Raw genomic sequence first — 18,164 nt, 5'->3', positions numbered from 1 at the left:
TTTATCCAACACATATTTATATGTTTATTTATTCAGCAAATATTTGTTGAAAGTCTTTGGTTTTATAGGGCTTCTTTTTATCATGGAAAGACATTAAAAATATAAAAAAGTACAATATTATAGCATGCTAAGTGGTGAGAAGTGCTTAGGATACAAATTTTACAGGAAAGGGGTTGGAGAGAAAGGAAGAGAAGGAGAGAGAAAAAGAAATAATGAAAGACCGGAGAAAGAACGAGAGAAAGCGAGAGAGAGTTTCAGTGAGTGCGCCCAATGGAGTTGTCACTGAAAAGACAACAGGTGAGGAAAGATCTAAGGAAGTGAGAGAGAGGAACAGGACTTCCGTGGCCCCAGGAGGAAGGCTCCTGCTGTGTGGAGGAGCAGTCAGGAGGCCATGTGGCTGGAGTGGACTGAGTGAGGGTGAGTGGCAGGCGAGGAGCTCAGAGAGGGAGTAGGGCATCAGATGGTGCAGGGTCTTGTAAGCCAGGAGACTGCATGAAATGACTAAGTGGAGCAAGTGTAAATAGGAAAGAGGAAAGGGCCAATCCTAGAGCCCTGGGTAGTCCCAAGGATGAGAGTTCTGAGAGATGAGAAGGAATAAGCAAAGGAATCTGAAGGAGAGCCAGTGAAGGGAGAAAACCTAGCACAGTCAAGTGTCCTGGTAGCCAAGTGAAAGAAGTATGTCAAGGTTGAGGAAGTGCTCTTTTCTGTCAAGTGTACCCCGTGGGTCTAATATGATAGGGACTGGGAATTAACCATTGGATTTAGCAATGTGGCAGCCATACCAGCTGCTTTGCTGGGGTGGCAGGAGTAATTGCCTGATGTGGTATGGGTTCAAGAAGGAAAGGGAGGAGAGAAATCACAGACAGCAAATGCAGGCAACTCTTTTGGAGTTTAACTGCATCTAGGAGGAGGGAATTGGTCTGGTAGTTAGAGAAGGAAGTGGGGTCAAAAGAATTCTTTTAGGATGAGAGGTAAAAATAACGTGTGTGTGTAAACTGATGGGGAGGATAGAGTAGAGAAGGAAAAATTGATGTTGTAGAAGAGAGAGGGGAGAACTCCTTCATCAGTGTCCTTAAGTGTGCAGGAGGCCATGACATCTGATATACAAGTTGTTTGTGTGTGTGTGTGTGTGTGTGTGTGTGTGTGTGTGGTGGAGGAAAAAGTGGCCTTAGCTAGTGTGTGCATAGTATCAGGAAAGAAGGCATAGTGTAAGCACAGTTAGATGTGAAGGTCAGAACTTGTGGAAGCTCTCTTTGGATATGTATCCAAAGATATATAGATTCTCCCTTCCCTTCCCTTCCCTTCCCTTCCCTTCCCTTCCCTTCCCTTCCCTTCCCTTCCCTTCCCTTCCCTTCCCTCCCCTCCCCTCCCCTCCCCTCCCCTCCCCTCCCCTCCCCTCCCCTCCCCTCCCCTCCCCTCCCCTCCCCTCCCGTTCCCTCCTCTCCCGTTCCCTCCCCTCCCCTCCCGTTCCCTCCTCTCCCCTCCCGTTCCCTCCTCTCCTGTTCCCTCCCCTCCCCTTCCGTTCCCTCCCCTCCCCTTCCGTTCCCTCCCCTCCCCTTCCGTTCCCTCCCCTCCCCTTCCGTTCCCTCCCCTCCCCTTCCGTTCCCTCCCCTCCCCTTCCGTTCCCTCCCCTCCCCTCCCCTCCTGTTTTTCCCTCCCTCCCTCCCTCCCTCCCTCCCTCCCTCCCTCCCTCCCTCCCTCCCTTCCTTCCTCCCTCCCTTCCTTCCTTCCTTCCTTCCTTCCTTCCCATCTATCTATCCATCCTCACACACATACCTATACACGCACAGTGATTTTCACACACTAAATAGAAGAGAAAGATGAGGTTTTCCTCTTTCGACAATTGCTGCCTTATATACCTCGAAGTCTGCTGTTATTTTGTGGTCTTTTAAAAAATCTGTTTGAAGGTCACATGCAGCATCCTTAAGCTTCCATCATCCCAAGTCTTGAGGAATTACAGTTAGCAAGGCAGAATGTTAGATTCCAGTTCCCTTTCATTATTGTGTTTTAACTCTGGGGTTGCCATTACTACATGAGAATGAGAATCTGTAAGTGAGTGAATTGCTGAAGGTGGCAGTGAAAGAGTCTGTTAGTGTCAGAAATTAGTAGTAGCACCTTTTAAGAATACCCTTCAGCAGCCATGGCGCTGGGTTCATGGGGGAAGCCCTATTTCAGGTTATTCTACATCCTAATCACTCTGGATGTAGACTTGTACCTAATCTCCTGGACCCAGACCTTTCGACCATTGAGACCTGACTGTCAATTTAATCTCTCTTCTGACCTTTTCTTTCCTTCCTTCCTTCCTTCCTTCCTTCCTTCCTTCCTTCCTTCCTTCCTTCCTTCCTTCCTTCCTTCCTTCCTTCCTTCCTTCCTTCCCTCCCTCCCTCCCTCCCTCCCTCCCTCCCTCCCTCCCTCCTTCCCTCCCTCCCTCCTTCCTTCCTTCCTTCTTTCGCCAGAGTGCAGTGGCACGATCTCAGCTCACTGCAACCTCTGCCTCCTAGGCTCAAGCGATTGTCCTGCCTCAGCCTCCCTAGTAGCTGGCATTACAGGTGCCCACCACCACGCCCAGCTTATTATTATTTTTTTTTTGTATTTTTAGTAGAGACGGGTTTTACCATGTTGGCCAGGCTGGTCTCGAACTCCTGACCCCAAGTGATCTGCCCGCCTCAGCCTCCCAAAGTGCTGGGATTACAGGCTGAGCCACCATACCCAGCGTGTTCAGACCTTTTCATGTTAAGTTTTTGGTTTAGTTACCTGTCTTCAGGAATTATTGTTTCTGTTACTTCTAGGGCCTAGACTTCTGGTTTGCTGAGAATTTCTTACAATCTTTAGTGTTTTAACTTGTAAATTTTCTGGCCTTTTCTGTGCACGTTGTCTTCTAGTCCTTGTCCATATCTGACTAGCACCATCATGTTGATGCCTGGTATTGGACTGTGTGCATTAGCCAACCACAGTACCATAATTGTTTGGGATTTGTGGCTATTTTTATAAATTGTTATAATTCATATGACTAATTTTATCAAAATGATTTGCTAACACTATGGCAATATTTAATTGGTCAAAATATTATTTTTCTTCTATTTTATTTAACCAGTTTAACTGTTTCTCATAATAATTATTATTCTGTTATTAAAAAATAACAAAAACTAAAACCAATTCTAGAGATACAATAGTTACATAAAACCAAGCTTTTCTACAAACTAGTCTGTTTTTACTTACAGTGCTTTTCTGAAGAAACAAAGTACATTAAAAAAAACTACTAGTAGCCTCAGAATTAAATAAAAGTAAACAGAATTTTTGTGGCCTAACTTTAATCTGAAACAGAGAGAGTATGATGAATAGTTTTGTCTTTTTTCCCAAAATCTCCTTTCAAGGCTGTTTATAATTCATTCTGGCTACAGGGTAGCTCACTAACATGAGCATGATCAGTCTGTAGAACGAGTACTCCTGGAAATATATCGGAATCAAGTAAGCAGGGTACTGTCCTGTTTTAAGTATGACAAGTTAAGAAAAGTCTGGAATATTGCAGCAGGTCTGTTATTTTTAAAAAATAATCACATGCAAAAAATTTGGACCCAGAATAGATGATGGGCAACAATAGCTACCATTTTAGTGAGCACTTATTGGCCAAGCATATGTCTGCTGTCATTTAATTTCACAAATCCTTACAATAATAATTTGAAGCAGATATCAGTAAACCACTTTATGCATAAAACACTAAAGTTAGAGCTGCTAATAATAAGTTTGTAAAAGGCCACACAAACCAGTAAACTGGAGAGCTGGTATTGGAGCCTGTTTGAACAATGTTGGAAGGCATAACATTTTATTTATAACCTATATCACATACGGTGAGCAGATAATTGAATTGGGTCAATGTTGTCATACTGTATTACTGTGGACATGTGGAAGACTTGAGAACCATAGTACTCAAGTGTGGTTTGCAGAACTCTGGGGTTCCCTGAGATACTTTCAGGGGGTCAGCAAGTCAAAACTATTTTGATTATAATGTTAAGATGTTATTTGTCTTTTTCATCATGTTGACATTTGCACTACTGGTGCAAAACCTATGGTAGATGAAACCACTGGCATCTTAGCATGATGCCATGATGGTGTCCATCAATGCAGTGGCACCAAACTCTACTAGTGATCACTGTATTCTTCACAGTCAATAATTCATAGCTAAAAATCCCAGCCAGACCCACTTCAGAATGATCTTCATCTGCTTATTGAATCAGTAGAATTTATTCAATTTTTAAAAATTTAACCCCTGAGAACACATTTTAAAAAATATAATACTTGAGAAAATGGGAATGGCATACCAAATACAATGCTGGTGTAAAGAAAAAGCATTTGTACAATTTTTTGAATTGTGTGATAGGAAGAACTATGGCCCCTTAAATATGTCCTTGCCTTCATCCCAGGTACCTGTGAATATATTACCTTGTGTGTCAGAAGTAACTTTGCAGATGTGATTAAAGTGAAGGACCTCAAGATGCAGAGATTATCCTGGATTATCCAAGTGGGCCTAATCTAATAACAGGAGTTCTTAACAGGGAAGAGGAAGGTAGAAGATGGGTCAGAGAGATGTGATGTGAAGAGCACTCAACCCACTGTTGCCAGCTTTGCAGGTGGAAGAAGGGGGCCACAAAGCTGGGAATTTGGATGTCTTTTAGAAGCTGGGAACAGCCCTCAGGTGACAGCCTGAAAGAAGACCATAAAGAAATGAATTCTCCCCTAGAGATTCCAATAAGGATAACAGTCCGCCAGCATCATGATTTTAGTCTGATGAGATTTGTACTAGACTTCTGTCCTGCGGAACTGTAAGGTAATAAATGAAGCTTGTGGTACTTTATTAAGGCAGTAACAGAAAGCTAATACAAGTTGCATGCTGAACTAGCCTCTTTTACTTGGAAAACCATTTTTACTTGAAAGAATGACTCATAACAAAATGTGCTTCTTCAGTCTTGGGTGTTAGGCAGACATAGTCTTGAAAATGAACAAAGTGATCTTGCCACTTAAAGAAAAGCAACTGACAGGGTGTGTTTAGACTTTTGGAAAAACTTCTGTTTGTCATTGTGAGCTTGATGGTTTGCTGAAGACTTTGATGAGATTAGTGGTGATATTAGCAAATGTGATGTCTTGATAATACTTAATAGAATACGTCAAAATTTGCATAATTCAGCGAACCAATATTTCCCCAAAGACCAGTGTATGAGTTACAAAACCTTGCATTGTTAAAAGATTCTTTTGAAGTGCAAAATAAAGAAATGGATTTCAATGGGACAGAATGTAGAAAGTTCACTGACACAGTTTCAGATTTCACGTTGCCACAAACCTGTAAGGAATGATCATTCTTTGGTGGATCGTATCAGAAGATAATATTAACCATTATCTGAAGAAGCTCTGAAAATTTACCCTTTTCCATTTATATATACTTGTGGGACGTTAGATGTTCTTCATGTCATGGCAGATTGAGTGCAGAAACAGATAAGGGAATCCAGCTACCTTTTATTAAGTCAGGTGTTACAAAAATGTTAAACAATATCAATCTTTGCACAAACTTTTTTGTTTTAAAAGTGATTTTCATAAAAATAATATTTATCATATAATGATTTGTGACTATATTAAGTGAATTAATAAATATTTAAAATTTTCTCAGTTATAATTTCTAAAATGATAAATATTGATAGATAGAACCATACATACAGAAGCCCTTAGTGGTCTCAACAGTTTCAAGAGTGAGAATTGCTGTTTTAGAAAGCACTTGGAAAATAATGATAAAGATGTCAATTATCAACAAGGAAAAATACCTACACCATGTTTTCAAGGACAAAAAGGAGATCACAAAACTTTTTGTTTAGAATGAGTCTGTTTATTCAAAATTTTATACCTATATTAACTATTTTAATATTGAGAAATGTGTGGAGAGATGTTCACTAAAATTTCAGTAGTGGTATTCTCTGGGTGAGTGTTTTTTTATTTGTACTTGTCTGTATGGTTTATTTTACAATGAGCATGTATCATGAAATAAAATAGCAAATCTGTATTAAAAGCACATTTATTATTTTACAGCATGCGTTTTTATAAGAATTGTGAAGCCATGTAAAAAGTGTATAATGTATTCATGAAAGCTTTTCTTTCATTGCATTCTTTTCTAGGGCTATTAAATGATAGTCATGGTTTTTGGTCCAAGTTTATTGCTCAAGGCTTTAATGCAGTAGTTCTGAATTTATATGTTTAAGATGTTCTCATTGGTAGGTTGGCCCAGTAGATATTGACATTCGTTAATGCCGCAGTGTGTTAACTTCACTCATCCTTTTGTTTTCTGTTTAGTATTTACAGATAAGCCTTGTAGGGTAGAATTAAACTTAATGGTGTTTATAAATATATTATAAATTGTCCCGGATCATAGCAGGACACGAGGGCTTTAGGGTGCACACTGTTAATCACAAGCAAACACTGTCACAGAAACGCAGTGTTTGATGTCTAGTTTCCGTTCTAATCTCATAGTCTTTGATGTTATCCTCTTAAGACTGGAAAATGTCATATTCATTTTCTTGATCCGGTTAACATGATTTTATGAGTGGGTTCAATAAATTAGCAGAATCTAGGACAGTTTCTTATCAGTAAAATGAGGATAATAATAGAATTACCTCAAAGGATAGTTGTGAGGATTAAAGGAGATATATAAAGCATTTAGAACAGTGCCCCGCACATAAGTGCTCCATTAGTGATAGCTATTATTATCTAGAAAGTGCACACAGTAAGTTCATAGCAAATATTATTTACAAAGAGCTAACTTTCCCAGATACTCACGTTCAAATTGTTCATGTATTTGCATTAGCAATGATCATGCAGAGGCTGTTATCAACGTCTCTTTTCAGAGCAGGCACCTGCTTTTCAGGTGACACTCTTAATTTGATTAATACTGTCTTCTCATATGAAAACACTCTAGGTTCAGGCAAGAACCAGTTTAGTATTGTGATCTAGGAGGGTGAGCAGAACCACCACTTTCTCTTTGATTCTTTGCCTGCTCATTCATTGGTTAGTTCATTTCACAAACATATTGCATGGGAGCCATGTGCTAGGCCTTGTGCTCGGGATAGATAAGAGGCATGAGACACATCTGTGGGAGAGGAAGATGCCATTGGGTGACTAAATATAGTCCGTAAGTGCTGTGAGGGGGAAGCCCTGGGTTGCTGTGGGTGATTTGTAGGTGTGCATTGCTGCCACAGGCTCTGGGGTAGGGCACCATTGGGAAGGGCCATGGAGGGAAGTTTCTGTGAGGGGAATTGTGAGCAAATCGGCCTCCCAGGCTGCTGAGCAGTGAGCAGCCTGTGCTTTGTTCCTCTCTTTGTTCCTCCTTCTCTGAGGACATCTTATTATCTGCTGATGTGCCTTATGGGCAATTTGCATGGAAGATTTATTAGTCATGTTTTTATGTTCTTCATATTCTGTTTACTAGGCTGAAAGAAGCATATGTGTTTATCCAATATTTATAGGGCAAACAAAATTTTTAGGAATATTTAATAAAGGCACAGCGGTTTCAGAAAGATTTTTCTTCAGTTATTTTAACCATAACTGGAGTTTCAAACATTTAAGGATGATTTTTGTTTGTTTATTTCAGAGTCGTGAAAGGAATAATCTTTCTGAAGTGTTTTTTCTGAATCAGCCCACAAATTCATAGACTAATCATAAGGAAACCATTTAGCTGGTATTTATGTAAAGAAATATTTTATCATAACTGAATTTTCAAATATTTGGGCTCATATTCCTATATTTTGCAGTGGCAACCTTTTTTTTTTTTTTTAAAGAAACTTTTTTCTTCCTTTATCTTTTCTGGTTCCCAATTGAGGTAGAATTTTGGAGAAACTGGAAAGTTACTGTCAGGTTGACTGGATGTAGTGCTGCATGGTGTCCAGAAAGGAATATACAGCTCGCTGGAGATGAGGTTTTTGAGATAGAGTCTTGCTCTATTGCCCAGGCTGGAGTGCAGTGGTGCGATCTCAGCTCACTGCAGCCTCCGACTCCCAGGTTCAAGCGATTCTCCTGTGTCAGCCTCCCAAGCAGCTGGGACTACAGGCACCCATCACCATGCTCAGCTAATTTCTATATTTTTAGTAGAGATGGGATTTCACCATGTTGGCCAGGCTGGTCTTGAACTCCTGATCTCAAGTGATCTGCCTGCCTTGGCCTCCCAAAGTGCTAGGATTCTGTAATCCTGGCACAGGCATGAGCCACTGCACCTGGCCTGGAGATAAGTTTTGAAACGTTTAGGAGCTGGAGAGCAGAGAAAGAATAGTTCAGGAAAACTGGTAGGCCATGTGCCCAGGAAATAGATGATGAGGTAAGAATAAGTGCTAAGCAAGGAATTGAGAATCTTGTAGGAGACATAAGGCAAGAAGACCAGTTATATACAGTAGTCCCGCCTTATCAGTGAGGGACACATTCCAAGACCCCCCGTGGATAGTACTAAACCCTATTTATACTCTGTTTTTTTCGTGTACATACATACATACATACATACATACATACATAGCAAAGTTTAATAGGCCCAGCAAGAGATTAGCAACAATAATAATAAGACAGAACAATTATAACAATATACTCTAATAAAAATTATATGAATGTGGACCCTCTCCAAAATGCCTTATTGTACTGTACTGCAGGAAACTAAAGCCACAGAAAGTGAAACTACAGATAAGGAGGGACTATTGTACAAGTCCAAATGTATTAAGTGCCATGGGGATAAAAACAAAATGTTTTAGCCATTTTTTCAGTAAATAAATAAATGTTTTGAGTGCCTACTATAGTCACGGTTGAGGTGGGGGTAAGATCATTTCTGTTTAGAGAATTCAGAATTCTGGAAACGTTTTCTTTTCTTTTTTTTGTGGGGAAGACAAGGTCTCACTCTGTCACCCAGACTGGAGTATGGTGGTGTAATCTCAGCTCACTGCAGCCTCCACCTTCCGGGTTCAAGTGATTCTCATGCCTCAGCCTCCTGGGTGGCTGGGACTACAGGTGCTCACCACCACGCCCGGCTAATTTTTGTATTTTTTGGTAGAGATAGGGTTTCACCATGTTGGCCAGGGTGGTCTCGAACTCCTGACCTCAAGTGAGCTGCCTGCCTCAGCCTCCCAATATGTTAGGATTATGGGCGTGAGCCACTGTGCCTGACCGAAGATAGGCTTTTAATAGAGTTCATGACATTTAACTTGCCCTTAAAGGTATACAGAGATAGAATTCTAATGCAGTGCTGTCCAATTAAAATATAGTGTGAGGCTCATGTGTAATTTAAAACTTTCTAGTAAACACATTAAAAGAAGTCAAAAGAGCTGGGTGAAATTAATTTGAATTGTATATATTATTTAACCCAATATGCCCAGAATATTGTAATTTCAGCATTATAATCAGTATAAAAGTATTGAGATACTTAACATTTTTCACACTAAGCCCTTGAAATTGACTCTTCATTTTACATGTCCAGCACATAGCACATCTCAATTCAGAAGCTAACTTTTCATTGGAAATATGTGATCTAAATATAGAGTTTATAAAATTTAACAGTTGAAAAACAAAATTCACATACAGTTTTTTCCAGTCATACTTTAAAGTTTTCCAATAACTGAATAGGGCATCTGTTTTAAAATTGTAATGCATATTAAAGTTAATTCAAATCAAAAAATCTTTTTCCTAGTCATATTAAATTCAACTCCACCCGTGGCTAGAAGCTACCATATTGAATAACACAATTTTAAAGAGATTAATGAAAAGAAAGTTTTGTAGGCAGAAAGAAGGTGTCGAGGAAAAAAGTTGGAGCAGTCTTGAGGAAGCAGCAAGCAGCCCAGTGTAATTTATTTGAAATGAAATAGTGAGAGAAAAACCTGGAATGATATTTGGGAGCCCTGGATGCATAGTCTCCAAATTGGAACTTCAAGTAAACAGACATTGGGCACTCACTGGGTAAAGTTTTTGGCAAAAACTTTATAAGAGGAATGAGAGGCTGCCTGTTCTGATTTAGGCTGATTAATCTGGCTATATTGTTTAGGGTGGATTTGAGAGCCAAGGGGAAGGAGAGAGGCTGGAGGTGAGGATATTAACAAAGAGCTAATCTCAGACAGAAAGAGGTAGTGAGAGCCTGGAGTAGAAAAATGCTGGAGATTCCCCAGCCTAAAAAGATTCCCTTTCACTGAATCAGCTTCCCTCAATGGGTTTCCTAGTGTTCAACTATCTTTCCGTGCTGTTACAAATATTATGTTGTGTCTCTAGTATATTGCCTGCTAGTATTTCATTTATTAGTTTCCCATCCATCTCCATAGATTGGTACTGTAAACATGTAGCCATTCAGCACTTATTTCGTTGTATCATTGTAGGTTATTTTGTGTGTTTGGATCTATTTTAGAGTTTGAGCCATCAGTGAAGAGAGACCATTTCATTGTCCTGTTTGCATGCATAGCGCCTAGCACACTTAGAGCCTCTGGTGTTCTTGTTGCACTGAGAAGGAATTCAATAAATGTTTCTTGATTTGAGTGAACCTGCAATGATAGCAGTTTGTGGATGGCACAGACTTGGGGATGCCAATAACTTTGCCTCATATTTGGGCAATAAGAAAGCAACTGAAGGTGGGGAGTTCATTTCAAGGTGAATTGCCAGAGGTTTCAAGTCAAATTTTTATTGGGGAAAAGGTGAAGCAACAATATGAAGCAGTTTCTGGTATTCTGTTTCTTTTTAAGAATACAGAAGAAATTGAAATCATTGGAGAAATCCTATTACTTGATATAGGCAAATATATTACCCATTACAATTTGTTTAAAATTAGAAATCCTAAGGCTGAAGGTGAAAAGCCAGGTATAGTTATTTCGACAGTGAAATAAATGATTGAGTGGCAGTTATAGCCCATTCACCCACTGGACAAATAGGCACCATGAGGAAGGACTGGTGTTTGTGGGACATGATGATTTCCTCATAATAAATGGGAGACTTTTTGTACATCATGCAGTTGATTGATAATGAAGAGGAGGTGGATAAAAATAGTTAATATTTATTAACAAGTTAATTCATAACTTTATTAACATTATTAAGAACCTATGTTAGAAACAATGTTAGGTGCTTTATATAAACTTTATTCTCACAGTTTTTATAGGTTACAGGTATTATCCCTATTTTATAGAGGATGATGCTGAAGTTAAGAGAGTTTGAAGTGTGCCAAAAATCACATAGCTAGTAAGTGATCGAGCTGGGAATGGAACCTGGATATGTCTTACTGTGAAGTTTGTGACCCATTCGTAATTGGGCATAGTAGATGTTACAGAGAGAGGATTTTGGAGTTAAAAAAAGGCAGGGGGAAAGGTAAGGATCTTTTTCTAGAGCAGAAGCTCTCTTCTGTTCATTTGGATGGTGATGATGAAAACTCTTCCAGTGGCGTAACACCAGAAATTATGGGGACTGCATTAGGCTAGCTTTGTCAGGACTCCCATAGGAGGTGGTCGTGTGGAAACCATGATAAAGAATAAGAAGGTGTGAATTTTCTTCCTTTTTTCACTTCCTCACATAGTGTAGATAGAGTTAATGTGTGGGAACATAAAATGCCGAGAAGGTGGAATGAAGGAAATAGGGATGGATTGTTTGTAAATTCAGTGTTTCATCCCTTGAAGATTAAAAAAAAAAATCTTACCTAGTTCATTACTATTCCAGAGACAGATTAAAAAGTGTCTGCCTCTTTTTTTTTTTTTTTTGAGATGGAGTTTCGCACTCAGGCCCAGGCTTGAATGCAATGGCGTGATCTCAGCTCACTGCAACCTCCACCTCCTGGGTTCAAGTGATTCTCTTGCCTCAGCCTCCCAAGTAGCTGGGATTACAGGTGCCAGCCACCACGCCTGGCTAATTTTTTCTATTTTTAGTAGAGATGGGGGTTTCACCATATGGGTGAGGTTGGTCTCGAACTCCTGACCTCAGGTGATGCACGCGCCTCGGCCTCCCAAAGTGCTGGGATTACAGGCGTGTCTGCCTCTTAATAGAAGAGTCAGATGAGGCTGGGTGCAGTGGCTCACGTCTGTAATCCCAGCACTTTGGGAGGCTGAGGCGAGTGGATCACTTGAGGCCAGGAGTTCGAGACCTGCCTGGCCAACACGGTGAAACCCTGTCTCTACTAAAAATACAAAGATAAGCTGGGCCACTTCGGAGGTTGAGGCATGAGAATCGCTTGAATCTGAGTGGCAGAGGTTGCAGTGAGCCAAGACCGTGCCACTGCACTCCAGCCTGGGCAACAGAGCAAGCCTCCTTCTCAAAAAAAAAAAAAAAAAAGAGTCAGATGAGCAAAACTGATATACTTCAATACTAGCTTTCTTTTAGATACCTTAATTTTATCAATAATGGTAAATGTGTTGTTTAGTTGATTTTTATCAACTAAAACTTGGAGTTTTAGCTGACTCAGGGGAGTGAAACGGCTCTCTTTGAGACTGATAATCATTTTCTGACATGAGGCTATTTAAGGCCTCAAGGACTTCTGATGTCAATTAACCATCAAATATTTTAACAGTGCTTAGTCTTTGCTCAATATCTTGGTCCATTCTATGTTAGTAATAGATGCACGTCAAATAGACATTTTGGTTTATGAGATTCCATGTTTTGGAAGAGGCTGTTGGATTCTTAAAGCATTTATTCAGTCATTAAACATTTATTGAGTATTGAACTCATGTTAGTCATTGTGACAGACATGGGGTATTAAGTGGTGAACAAAATACATATTTTCCTGCTGTCATATTCTTTGAAATCTAGTGAAGTTGGCAGACTTTATTTTTTATTTATTTATTTTTTTAAAACAAACTTAACTTTATTTCTCACTTTCACTTAAAACTTGATTTTATAAAACACACACACAAAAAAACATTTTTAAGAGTTCTGTATTACAGAACATTAATGAGTACAAATATCCATTGCTTCATAGGTTCAAGTTACATAAATTAAAGTCAAATTTGGAAACTGATTCATTAGGGAAAACTATACATGAAATGAAGGTCAAAAGGAGCTAATACAGCAATATTTCATTGTTTATAGATTATTAGTTACTTTCAGGACCTCAACAAAGATTCTGAATATTTAGACTTCCTTTGCTGTATTTTATACTTAAATATCTCCCTACCTATACTGAGTCAAGCTACTTGACCAAAACATCTGATTTAGGAAAGCATTTAGCTTTATAGCACAAGTTTTTCCATCTACATTACTATCTTCAAAGGAATATACATCACAACGTTGACAAAAAAAATTCCCGGTTCCTTTTGAACAGTGTGCAATAAATTCATGATGTTAACTCCATGGTAAGTCAAATAGGTACCAAAAAATAAAAGGAACAATTACACAGTTCAGTAAGTATCATTTTGGTTTTCTCCATGTAAAAATTAACCAGTGAAATAAAACATATTAACTATAGATGATTTGATTTCAGGAAAACCAAATTTCAAAATTACAATTACATTATTTTCCTCACGTCATCCTCAGTCATTGACAGGAATTTTGTAGGCCACCATGCTATTTACTTTGTGGATTGTAGTAGTAAATGAACGAAGGCGGACTTCCTCAGAATTGGTAATGAACTGTGGTCCCAACTCTTCCCATTTTTCAGGTACAACCAAATCTTTGTCTGTATAAATCAGGAGATCAAATGAACAGGAAACTTCCAACAGTGGCAGAAATGTCACTGTAGCTGTTATCTGTCTGATCACTGAATGGATTTCATCCTGGATAGCTTTCTGAGACTTTTCTCTGGGTGCACTGTCATCTTTTGCAGTCTTGTCACACTCAATATCAAACTGCCATCTTTCCAGGACCTCACCTCTTTCAATATTTGAGATAACTACAACCAGTTTCTGAACTGAACACTTGTATAACCAATCTTTTAGTTGTTCCACCACATTATTTAGGTATTTTATGAGCTCAAGATCAGTAGTTACAAGCAAGGTGAGTCCGTATTTCTGCACTCGAGTAAAAGTTTCAGATGGATATATGCCACGCTGATATAAAATGCTGTTGATGCCGAATGAGAAGAACTCGGCCACGATTTCAGCGCTCCCGCACAGGGTGGTTCCCTGCTCCCGGGAGAGCTGCAGCTCCATGGCCAGGGACACAAACAAAGGCACGCACTTGCACTGGGCGGACAGCAATCACAGCGGCTCCCACAGCACTTCCCCGCCAACGAAGTTGGCAGACTTTAAAAAGACAGTTACACAAATGAATATACTGTCATACATTTTGATAATATTTGACATTTACCATATTGATCTCATTGAACATTAGAGATTTACTTTCTTTAAATAGATGTATCTTGAAAAGCTGTGTGTGTGTGTGCATGTGTGTGTGTATGTATGTATAAAACCTCACATTTGTGTAAATCAAGTAATAATTTAGCTTTGTGATTTTGAGCTAGTCATTTCGTTTCTCTGGATTTTAATTTTCTTGTTTATTATATAGCAATTTATAGAAGATCTTTGTAGAAGTTTCTGATGTTAAATTCGGTCATGTTGTTATGTGATTGAGATGTTTATATACTATTTTTTTAATGTTGCTCAAAACATAAATTAGTTCATTTTGTACCTGAAAATAGAAAGTAAGACTTGTTAAATAATAAATTTACCCAACTGGCATCAATAGTTATAATGCTGCCATACTGGAAATGTTGAAAGTTTTGCAGAAGCTTAAATATGAAGCTTTGAAAATTATTGTCGAAATTCTAGATTCTAAGTTCTATTAAAAATCTGTTTATTTTCTTCAGCTGCATATGTATTCGATGTGAATCTTCTAAACTTGAAACAAACACTTCATGGCCTCTCTGATCATCAGTTTTCCAGTTTATTATTTTTTAATAGATAATTTTTTAGAGCACATTTAGAAGTATAGAAAAATTGAGAAGTTAAACCAACTTATTTTCACAGTGGGAGTAATGGGCCCTATCTTGGATAGTTGTGAGAATAAGAATTATTGAATGTAAAAGTTTTAGCATGGTCCTCATTCCTACGCAGCTATTATTGTGATCAACTTTTTCCCTTCATCATTACGCTAACTCCTACACTGAAAGAGAGCTAGGTATTTGTTTATCTTTTTAGTTAATAAAAGAAAAAATTCTATTGTCATGCCCAAATTTCTATCTGTATCACTGATGGCCACCGACCACAAATCTGTTCCACCATTTAATGTTTTCTCTCATTTCAGTGATCTTTGTTTGCTTCCTTTTTCTAACCATGGAATTTTATGAAAATCTAGAGATCAAAGGAAGCAACATAAGAATGACTAGGTGATTTTTGTATTTTTTCAAAAGCTGATCATTTTAAAACAAAACATTTAAAAAGTTTCTAGTTATTAATATAGATTTAATATGCATTTGAAGAATTTTCAATAATTTAAACCAACTTTTAGTAAAATCGAACTTTAAAATATATTGATGTGCGTTTATTACATAAGCTGGTATGTGTGGAAAACAGGCAAAGATACAAACGATAAGGAGTAAAATCATGCTGATGGATATTACACTAACAAAATGCCACATATAGCCATAGTACTAATGTACTACCCTTTAACATATTACAATAATTGTAATTTATGGCTTTGAAACTTTAAAGATACGAAACCCCCAAATCATGTTCATATTTGAAAGAGAAACTTAAGGCAATAAACAGTTTGTAGCAATTAGAACTATATTTTGCATGCCATTAATATATAATTGCATGCTACTTTTATATATCCATTGTAGCAAAGATTCCCCGGTGAACTCTATCAGGCCTGGTTTATGATAGATATGTAGATAGATAGGTAGACAGAAAGATCCTGGTTTAAGAGAGACAGATAGATAGCTAGATAGCTAGATAGATAGATAGCTAGATAGATAGATAGATAGATAGATAGATACACACACACAGATACTGATAAAGACCAATCAGAAAATATATATATGATATATATATTTAAAAGACCAATCAGAATATTTATCTATATTATATGTAATATATAGTTTTGGGTTGGTCTTTATCAGTGAACTCATACTTGAATAGTTAGTAGAGTAACTGAATGTCTTGTTTTTGCTCATTTGTGTTTGAGGTATGGTTGTAGTGCCCATGGGATAGTGCAGTGGTATTTGCATCACATAATTGTTGCATCTGGGCCCTTTTGTTCCCATTGACTTTCAGGGCCATTTCGAAACCTGCATTAAAGACAATTTCTGAGACATTTTCTTCTAGAAACAAGAATGGTGAATGGTGTTAGTAGAGAATCAGAAAATAATTTGTATATCAGACCTTTTCGTTCTATAGTTTTGGAGAACAAAGTCTCACAAGTAGCAGATGGCCATAGCTATCATTCACGTAGAGCTCCAGCTTTCATAAAAAGGTATGTTTCCCGGATACAATCTGGGGCCTATTTGCCATTTAATGGCCTCACTGTTTGAAGTTTAAAGTTCTCCATTCTACTGCGCCAACAGTTTTCGATATTTATTTAGCAGCTGGCTAGGAACTAGAGAATCTTGTGTTGCGCTGAAGACATGATGTTCACACGTTGAATCAGACAGAAAAATTTATATTATGCCTAATATATACTGTTTATGAAGACAGAGATGTATGTACATGCTCCAAATGATTAAAATGAAAAGTTATAAACAACACAGTTAACCCTCAGTGGCTCAGTAAATTTTTGTGACAGGATAAGTGCTGCTTACACACATGATGCTGTTCTCTGTGTTTGGCCTATTGGAATGCATTGATCTATATTTCCTAAGCTGAAATGAAAGTAAGAAATTTAATTTATGTTATAGTTATTGATTAATCACATTGCTTCGTGACTGTACCAGAATAATACTGCAGAAACATATTACTGGTTGAAGTAAGTTTTAGATGGTTATTTGTGGATTATTGCCCTATTATGGTCTCTGTAGAAATGTAAAAGTTTACTTAAAAGTCACCAGAAGGTCAGGTGCAGTGGCATATGCCTGTAATCCCAGAACTTTGGGAGACTGAGGCTGGCAGATCAGCTGAGGTCAGGAGTTTGAGACCAGCCTGCCAACAAGGCGAAACCCCATGTCGTCTCTATTAAAATACAAAAATTAGGCAGACGTGGTGGCACCTGCCTGTAATCCCAGCTACTTAGAAGGCTGAGGCAGGAGAATTGCTTGAGCCCGGGAGGCAGAGGTTGCAGTGAGCCTAGATCGCACCATTGCACTCCAGCCTGGGTGACAGAGTGAGACTCCATCTCAAAAAAAAAAAAAAAAAAAAAAAAAGTCACCAGAAGAACATGGTCCTATTTGGAAAAGATATTTATAAATTTCATTATGTCTGTAGATGTAGCTTAATGATATTACCATCAGATGTGCCTTGTTATCTTTGGGTGAAGAGGAATAGTCCTACGACAGTCTTTGAAGGTTGATCATAAGATTTCTGTTTTTGTTTTTGTTTTTTTTTCAGTTTCAGAAAGTTTTGAAACACCTAGTTCAGCCTCACTTTTATTAAGGTCATATCTCTGGAACTTTGACTTGAGTTCTTTCTTTTTAGAAGCATTATATAACTTAAATATTTTGACTTGCATCTAGCCCCAGCTTTTCTTTGTTGAAGAGTTCTGATTGTATTGCCTTGTCTCGAATGCATCATTGATCATTATGAAAAGAATACAGGTTGTTCCTGATGTCTGTTCTCCCTTCTTCTTTAGTAACGGAATTTTGAACTAGGTAAATGGCTATGTAGAGTCAGGACTACGCTTCTTAGCTTCTCTTGTTGCTAGGAGTGCCTCTGGTTCTGGCCACTGGGGTGTAAGTAGATTTGTTTTGTGGCAGCTTGCTTAAGAAACCTTCCTTAAGAGAGTATCCATTATGTATGTGTGTGGGGGGGGGAGTGGGGGGACATCCTCTTTCTCTTTTTCTTATTATTAATTCCTTCTTTGTATCCTGCTCCCTGGAATACATTTTGAACCATGGAGTTGAGGCCCCCAAGATAGAGAAACAAGATAGAAGGCACCTGCACCTTTGATATTTAATGACAAGCAATGAAGTACCAAAACAGCCCCAAAACACTAACTACACTTTCATGTTTCATGTGACAGGAAAACAAACTTCTGTTTTGTGTAATCAATTGCTATTTTGGGTTTCAGTCATTGCAGATGAACCCAATCCCAACGATTGGGTTCAACAG

The 18,164-nt window shown here is 38.4% G+C and overlaps 1 protein-coding gene and 1 pseudogene across 8 annotated transcripts in view; one reads left to right on the top strand and one right to left on the bottom strand.

Moving 5' to 3' along the window:
- TBC1D4 (TBC1 domain family member 4) overlaps positions 1–18,164 on the top strand; it is a 212,323-nt gene that overhangs the window by 96,844 nt on the left and 97,315 nt on the right. For 2 of the 8 annotated variants that reach the window (XM_077973572.1, XM_077973568.1), the window contains exon 1: positions 4,422–4,825. The gene's annotated coding sequence lies outside the window, so the exon portion shown is untranslated. 8 annotated transcript variants of the gene reach the window in all.
- Positions 12,792–15,155, bottom strand: LOC695072 (mitotic spindle assembly checkpoint protein MAD2A-like; annotated as a pseudogene).

This window comes from Macaca mulatta, chromosome 17 (assembly GCF_049350105.2).
Source record: "Macaca mulatta isolate MMU2019108-1 chromosome 17, T2T-MMU8v2.0, whole genome shotgun sequence".
Taxonomy (NCBI): domain Eukaryota; kingdom Metazoa; phylum Chordata; class Mammalia; order Primates; family Cercopithecidae; genus Macaca; species Macaca mulatta.
The sequence above is the reverse complement of the archived record's forward strand: the minus strand, read 5'-3'. Positions and strand labels throughout refer to the sequence as shown.